At 47.1% G+C, this 8,752-nt stretch overlaps 1 protein-coding gene across 1 annotated transcript in view; it reads left to right on the top strand.

Moving 5' to 3' along the window:
- The first annotated feature begins 1,854 nt into the window (after positions 1–1,854).
- The window catches only part of GHR (growth hormone receptor), a 100,895-nt gene continuing 93,997 nt past the window's right edge, over positions 1,855–8,752 (top strand). The window contains exon 1 of the mRNA XM_081881497.1: positions 1,855–2,162. The gene's annotated coding sequence lies outside the window, so the exon portion shown is untranslated. The remainder of the gene's footprint in view (positions 2,163–8,752) is intronic.

The following is an 8,752-nucleotide window of genomic DNA, read 5'->3' as shown; positions in this document are numbered from 1 at the left end:
TGAAATCAGAATAGACACCTGTGTTTTCCAAAATTAACAAAAGCCAAGAGTGGCATGAGTACAGAAATGTCCTGGAGGGCCACAGGTTTTCTCCTCCCTGATCTTTATACCTAGCAATCAGAGCAATGGTGTAATGGTTATGGTGCGGGACCTGGGGGTAACGGTAAAGGTAAAGGGACCCCTGACCATTAGGCTGACTCTGGGGTTGTGGAGCTCATCTCGCTTTATTGGCTGAGGGTGTACAACTTCTGGGTCATGTGGCCAGCATGACTAAGCCGCTTCTGGCGAACCAGAGCAGCGCATGGAAACGCCGTTTACCTTCCCGCCGGAGCGGTACCTATTTATCTACTTGCACTTTGACGTGCTTTTGAACTGCTAGGTTGGCAGGAGCAGGGACCGAACAACGGGAGCTCACCCCGTCGCGGGGATTCGAACCTCTGACCTTCTGATCGGCAATTCCTAGGCTCTATGGTTTAACCCACAGCATCATCCGCATCCCGGGACCTGGGGGTAAGGTAAAGGTAAAGGCTCCCCTGCCCGTATGGGCCAGTCGTGTCCGACTCTGGGGTTGTGTGCCCATCTCACTTAAGAGGCCGGGGGCCAGCGCTGTCCGAAGACACTTCCGGGTCACGTGGCCAGCGTGACAAGCTGCATCTGGCAAGCCAGCGCAGCACACGGAAACGCCGTTTACCTTCCCGCTAGTAAGCGGTCCCTATTTATCTATTTGCACCCGGGGGTGCTTTCGAAGTGCTAGGTTGGCAGGCGCTGGGACCGAGCAACGGGACCGCACCCCGCCGTGGGGATTCGAACCGCCAACCATACGATCGGCAAGTCCTAGGCGCTGAGGTTTTACCCACAGCGCCACCCGCATCCCTTAGGACCTGGGGGACCCGGGTTCAAATCCTCACTTGGCCATGAAGCTCACTCGGTGACTGTGGGTGACTGGGCTGGTCGCTACCTCTTAGCCTAACCTGCACAGTTTCTGCATTGTAGTGGTTTCTCATGCTTCCTTCACCTGCAAAGGTCACTGGTTCATAAGTGGGAAGAAACCTACGGAAAGGGACATAGCTCAGTGGCGGAGTATTTTCTGTGCATGCAGGTTTGATGCCGGGAACCCTCAGGTAGGGCTGGGAGAGTCCCTGCCTGAAATCCTGGGCAGCCGCTGCCAGTCAGTGTGGACAAGTCTGGGCTAGATGGGCCAGCAGCCTGACTCTGTATGAGGCAGCTTCGTACGTATGTGCCTACCTCACAGGGTTGCTGTGGGGATTCAATGCGGAGGAGGGAAACTATGTATACCACCTCGAGCTCCTTGCGGGATACAACGCAATAAATAAATAGTGCTATATCGGTGGCCCAAATGAAATGTAAAGAAACAGAGATGGGCAGGTCCTGCTTTCATTCTGCCCCACATGGGACCGAAGATTCCTGCGTTGCAGGGGATTGGACTAGTTGACTCTCGGCATCCCTTCCAACTCTGCAATTCTACAGCATCGAGTATATATATCACCCCCCCCCTTTCCCACCCCTCTTAAAAAACAAAACAAAACAAAACAAAACTGTAAATGAAACTTGAATGTCCACCATGGAGACCCTTCCTCGGTTCGGAATGGGAAAATACAAGCCCTGCAGTCGCGAAGTTCTCTCTCTAGGTGGAGCCCCGAAAAAAGAAAAGGGGGGGGAGAAATTATTTTGGACGGGGGGGGGCGGGATCCAGGCAAAAAAGAGACGCGCGCTAAGGCGCACCTCCTCCCGGGCTGGGCAGCAACCCGAGCTTGCCAGAGCGCAGCGCTTGCCTCCTCCCTGCCTCGCAGCCCCCCCCCCCGCTTCGCCCCTCCGCCCTGAGCAGAAAGTGCCGAGCAGATCCCTTCTTAAAAGAAGCCGCTCCCCTCGGCGGACATAAAGCCCGCCTCTCCCTTCAGGCGCAACTCTCTCCGACGCTTTCCAAGTCTCCAACAGCAGCGGCGGCTACGGCCATGGGAAGAAGGAGAGGCGGCGGCGGCGGAAAAAGAGGAGGGTGCTTTGGGGGCGACAAGTGAGATCCCGGCAGCCTGGGTCGGGGTACGCGCAGCCTGGGGCGTAGCTGTTTGTCTGCCCTGGCGAGAGCGCAGCGTCCACGAAGACAAGGGAGCGCGCTGGACTTCTGCGCCTCGTTGGCGAGGCAGGTAAAGGAGGGCGCACGAGGGGCGCATTCTTATTCTGGGGTTTCCTTCGCGTCTTCCCCCGTAGGGGTTTGACTTTCCCCGTCCTCCCTCAGCCCCCACGGGAGGCAAGTGGTAATCTGATCTCCGCCGTGGAGGCTTGGAGGTTGGAGAGACGCTTTTCCTCTGCGCTCTCCGCCTCCGACGATCCCTGCGTTTCCAATCGCGCTCGCTCGCTGGAAGGCAAAGTTTCTTGAGTGCGCAGCGACTTCGCCTTGTCCCAGGTGAACATGCAAACGAACGCCTGTTGATTGCAAACTTCGAGGAAGTTGGGGAGAGCCAAGGAACTGGTGGGCAGGATTCGCTTCCTCGGGCAATGGGAAGTTGGGAGTGTGTGTGTGTGTGTGTGTGTGCGCGCGTGCAAGGCCAGCTACTATAGGGAGAGGCACGGGTTGTTGTTTTTTGAGGGGGCGGTTGTTCTCAGTAGTTGAGAATTCTAGCAAGCGCCCCCTCCTTCTGAAAGAAAGAGGCGTCCTTTTCCTCCCAGCTTTGACAGCCTGAAGCGAGATCGATGCCGCTTGTTAGGTGGAAATAGAGGTTTCTTTCTGGTGGAACACCCCCCCCCCCGAAAGCCGTGTCACGTCTGTTGCAACAGGAACAACAAAGGTCTCGTGGCACCTCTTAAGACGTAACACAGTTCTGACGGCGGAATCCTTTGTGGACTACAGCTTGTCTCAGGACTCTTTGATAGTCCACGGAAGTTTATACCGTCATAAATGCGGTAGTAGTCCTTAAAGTGCCACAAGTCTCTTCGTGGTGGATGTTTGGTTTTTCTCCTGACTTCTACTTTTGTTTGCTTGCTTGTTTAGGGTTCGAGGTGTTGCTTGCTGTTGTAAGCCAGAAGAGCTATTGCAACAAAGGTAGATTTCGATGGCGATGCTTAGTTGCATGGCTTACTGAGTGAGGGCTTTTCCACTTTTAGACCAGTTTTTGACAAACTAGCTCACCTCACCTGTTGTTCTGAATGGGATGGGATTTATTGCACCTGATATGAAACTGGCGTCCCTCCGCCAACTTTATATGAATTCTTGACCACTCTCATCTCCCCCAAATTCAACACACTCTTGTGTTGTCCCAGCTCTCCATAAGAACACAGAATGCCCAACCTAGCAGAACAGCACCATTGCAGAATAGCACCCAAGGAGCAAATATCCTTGCAGCTCAACCCAATCCATGTTTCCTTGGATATCATAGAGTTGGGAGGAACACAGAAGGCCATCTAGTCCAAGCCCCTGCAATACAGGACTCTTTTGCGCAGCATGGGACCCATGACGTTGAGATGAAGAGTCTCATGCTGTAAGAGGCTGAGCTATCTGCTCCACTGTGTTCAGTGAGGCTAAGTAAAAATGCATAGAATCACAGCTTTAATGTCCCCTGTTGGCACCAGTAAAATGTTGAATACTGATGTTAGCTAGAATGATATAGCTTCCTGCTTAATTACAGTCTTTCTATCCAGGCATTGTGTCGTTAAGGGTATTCATTTACTCAGCGCTATTAAAGATTCCCCAGGTAAACTCAAATTAAGTTTCATTGACGGGTTTACAGATTGCATTGATAGGTAATTGATATGCAGTTGCACTTTACCCACAATTACAATAATTACTCTTGTCTGCTTTCGCACAAATAAAGCCGGGAGGTCACAATCCGGCTAAAGTTCAGCACCGCTGAGCCTGCAAGCCTGTTCACACTTACCTAGGAGTTAATGCCATTGAGCACAAGTGGGATTTGTTTCTGAAGAAATGTGAATGCGATTGTGCTGTTGTATAGTAGATTTCGATGGGATGGAGAGAAATAAGCATATAATTAAGGACACAATTATGCATACTGAACGCAGTTCGACTGAATGCGGCAGTAACTACTTCCACACAATACAAATAGATTTGTGGTCCATCAACAACAGTGGGGTTTTTGAATTGCCTACCTTTGGTAGAATCGTGCCCATGAAGTCTTTTTAGACCACTGAGAAGGTGGATTTCCCCCCTCTACTCGAGATGGTTTATATAAAATGGAAGGTCAAGCCTCTTAAGTCAGCCTTTTCAGCCCCCCCCCCCCCCCGCTCCTGCCCTCTGCAGACATTCCATCCCCTGCACAGGGGGCTGTGTGAATAACAAAAGGATGGGGGACGAGGGGCAACAGGCTCTTCCCTTTGTGCAGTGTGTAATTGTGTAGTGAATAATCACGAAGGGAACCTTCGCGCAGAGCTATGGTGAGATAAGGAATGGAAGGTTAAGTTACACAGATTTCTGAACCTGGATTCGAAAAGATTTTCTGTGAGTCCACCAGCATTCTGATCTGTGTGCACACATTCCTGTTTACTCTGGCTCCAGTGCACTCCCACTGCTGGTGTTCAAAGCAGAGCACATGTTAGATTAGGGCGTGTTGAATTTTCCAGCTCTCAGCCTCCCAAAATGAGGGGGTGGGTGGGCTCAAAAGTTGTGATATTAGTTGGGAATTCAAAAGATGTTTTGGTTAAATTAAAAAAAAAATTAGTTTTACTTGGTAGGTAAAACCTGTGTACAATTTCATAGAAATAATTAAAAATGATTGTTGAAGTACTTGCAGTTCTGTATCTATATTATTTATTTATCTGCTTACTATTTAGCATTATAGTATTTAGCATTATGACATTTTCAGACGGTAAAATTAAAATGTGTTGGTTTTTCCGAAAGCATCTTCCCTGCTTCTTTATCAGGTGTAGACTTAGCAAGCTAAATGTTGTCCAGTCACAAAAATAGAAGCAGATTTGAATTCCTCACACCCAAAAACATATTTTTAAGACACCCTCACTGAAGAATTTTGCAAACATTATGGTAACTTTCACCCCCTAAAATGGAATGCCAATCCATATGTATCCTGTTGTTCCTTGAGAAATACTGCTGTTCGATGAGTTTTCCTGCAAACCAGCTTCTATCTGATTTGAAAATGTCAGCAGAAGTGTATACATTTGAGATACCTGCTGCACTGCACGTAGGATAGCGCATTGGAAAAGCACCTACAGTGGTACCTCGCAAGACGAAATTAATTCGTTCTGTGAGTTTCTTCGTCTTGCGATTTTTTCGTCTTGCGAAGCACGGATTTTGGAAAAGCTTCAAAAATCACCAATGTCTTCAAAAACCTCAAAAAAGGCTACCACACCGCGTGCTATGAGTTGCTCCTCGAAGTCAAGTCGCAACTGCACCCCCTGAATGCACGGTTTTAAGAAAAAGGAAACAAACTTGCAAGACAAAGGAAACAAACTTGCAAGACGTTTTCATCTTGCGAAGCAAGCCCATAGGGAAATTCGTCTTGCGAAGCAACTCAAAAAACGAAAAACTCTTTCTTCTTGCGAGTTTTTCGTCTTACGAGGCATTCGTCTTGCGAGGTACCACGGTATATTAATCTACCAAATGCCTTGCTTTGTTTAGAATTATACATATATTTCTAGACGGCTTCCCTCCCACCAGAAAGGACTTGCATGTTACAAATGTACCGTAGAATATAAAAAAATCCAGAAGTAGAAAAATATATGTATACAAGCAGTTACCGTATTTTTCGCTCTATAAGACGCACTTCTTCCCTCCTAAAAAGTAAGGGGAAATGTGTGTGCATCTTATGGAGCGAATGCAGGCTGCACAGCTATCCCAGAAGCCAGAACAGCGATCCCTCTTTCTGTTCTGGCTTCTGGGATTCAGAATATTTTTTTTTCTTGTTTTCCTCCTCTAAAAACTAGGTGCATCTTATGGTCTGGTGCGTCTTATAGAGCAAAAAATACGGTAAATGTTACCTATTCATTAATCAATCAAGGAGGAAAGATGTACACTGTGTATAAAAAGTAAATGACTGAGCAGGAAAACAAAAGCAGAGCAAGAAAAATTTAACTGCACATCAGGGGTAACAGAACAGCACCCTGTGTGGCTGTGTAGACACTGTGCCTTTTAAGCACATTTGAAACACATTTCCCTCTCAAAGAATTCTGGGCACTGTAGTTTACTAAAGGTTGCTGGGAATTCTGACTCCGCGAGGGTTAAAATGCACTGCTCAGAATTCTTTGAGGGAAGTAATGTGCTTTGAATGCACTTTAAAATTATGGCGTGGGCACAGCCTTTGGCCAAAGGCCCGCTGAAACAGGCTGGCTTTTAATAAGTGGTGAAGTGGAGGTTTCTTTGATATGCTCCTTTTAAAAAGCGAATATTTATTTATTTACTAAATTTATATCCCACAGGAGGCAAACAAGCACTGAAACAATAAAAATTTCTATAAAACAATTGCGATGACTGGGGAAAATCTTGGGTTAAAAGGCTTGTTGACAGAAGGCCTTCTTCAGTAGGTGCTGAAAAGATGGCGCCCGTCTAGTATTCAAGGGGAGGGAAATCTCAAGGATAGGTGCCACCATAGTAAAGGGGCAATTCCTACATTATGCACAAGAAACCTCCTGATAAGATGGTATCAGCAGGAGGTCCTCGCCTGCAGAGCACAGGCATAGATTGGGAACATAAGGCATGGTGGGAATTGTAGGCGACAATATCAAGATGGCCACAAATTCCCTGTCACATGTAACAAGCATAACTGTCAACTTTTCCCTTTTCTTGCGAGGAATCCTATTCGGAATAAGGGAATTTCCCTTAAAAAAAGGGAAACGTTGACAGCTATGGTAACAAGCTCCCCAAAGATCTGAGTTCGTGTTCAGAACTCCAGGTTTCATAATCTTCTGTTTACAGAGTTCGGGTAAATTAGTACATGAAAGAAGAGAGAAGAAGGCATCTTCTGTTGAAACTTAAAATTTTAAAAGCTGCCCCACTGCCAAGATGTGTTGAAAATGTGATGTGTGCCAACTCCGGGCTTGCTTAGCTCTGAGCATCCTTGTCTCTTCTAAATGTGAGGCTCTCTGAAATGAGTAAAACAACATATCCCTTGTAGCTGCAACTAGGCTTTCAAAGCTTCGTTTTGCTCCAGGAGATCTACACAAAGCACATTTTCAACCTGGGAGGGAGTATGAAACACCCACAGTTGTGAGCAGCAATCTAGCCAGAGAGCTCTTGACCACCTGGTGCTCAATGTCATAAAGAAATGTGGAGAAAGGGGTTTCTTGAAACCTCATTATTAAAAAAACAAATTCCACCAAATCTATTCATTTATTCATTTTCTGCATTTATATCCCATGTGCAGAAACCGCCTTCTTGACCGTTGGGCCCACTATTGGTCCATTCACCCCTTTCTTTCTTTTTTCGATACAATTTATTAATTTTATAATAACAAAAAAACCCCATCACAATCAAGAATTTAAATCATACATCTTAATTGACTCCCCTCCTGGTTCCATTATTTTATACTTATTCATGCATGTCCATAAGGTCTTATATTCTTAGCAGTTCATTTTTAAAACCTTATTCATGTTGTTACAAGTGCCCTTTAAAGTTCAGATAATGTAAAACCTATACACAAAGCTTGCAAGATATGCATTAAACCAGGTCTCCAGAACCTTGGCCCTCCAGATGTTTTGAGACTACAATTCCCATCATCCCTGACCACTGGTCTTGCTAGCTAGGGATCATGGGAGTTGTAGGCCAAAAACATCTGGGGGGTCAAGGTTGAGGAATTAAACATTTTTAAAAAGAAAAAACAAACAAAAAGGAGAGAGAGAGAAAAAAAATCAATGTCCTTTCTTTCTTGGGTATCAAATTATCCAGTATGTCCTGCAAAGTTCATTAGTTTGTTTTGCCAATCTTCCTTATCTTCTTTGGCGGTGGCTTCTTCCTTCTATGGGGATTGGCTGGTCTTGGCCTGGCGTCCACTCTCAGATTCAAGAACAAAGTCCTTTGCACAGTAAATCCATTAAGTCCTGTACCTTTCAAAACCATAGCTTCTATTTTTTTTAACAAAAGTAATTTTCAATATTCTCTTCAAATCTTTATATATCACTTCCCAGGCCTGGTTGCATCAGCTCAATCCGCCGGGGCCTATCTTCATGTGCAAGGAAAGTCCCTGACTCACCGAGGGTTTGAGACCCATCGGCTACCCTTACCTGGTTTAGCCAGCCATTCCCAGAATGTGGAGTAACGCGAGTGGCGCTGTGGGTTAAACCACAGAGCCTAGGGCTTGCCGATCGGAAGGTCAGCGGTTCAAATCCCTGCGACGGGGTGAGCTCCTGTTGCTCGATCCCTGCTCCTGCCAACCTAGCAGTTGTAAAGCACGTCAAAGTGCAAGTAGATAAATAGGTACCGCTCCGGCAGGAAGGTAAACGGCGTTTCCGTGCGCTGCTCTGGTTCGTCAGAAGCGGCTTAGTCATGCTGGCCACATGACCCGGAAGCTGTCTGCGGACAAACGCTGGCTCCATCAGCCAATAAAGCGAGATGAGCGCTGCAACCCCAGAGTCGTCTGTGACTGGACCTAATGGTCAGGGGTCCCTTTACCTTTACCTTTACCCAGAATGTGGCTGCTGTTGCCTGCTGACAGCTTCTAGGAGCCACAGGTGAGAGCTGAGTGCAGGGTGTGGACCAAAGTTGGACAAACGACCCCAGAAGGAGCACGACATGCCCCCACCAAAGGTTTTACCCCTCCCCTAACTAGTGGCTAAT

This window comes from Podarcis erhardii, assembly GCF_964252035.2.
Source record: "Podarcis erhardii genome assembly, chromosome: 11".
NCBI classification, from domain to species: domain Eukaryota; kingdom Metazoa; phylum Chordata; class Lepidosauria; order Squamata; family Lacertidae; genus Podarcis; species Podarcis erhardii.
This window is presented reverse-complemented; position numbering and strand designations above follow the sequence as displayed.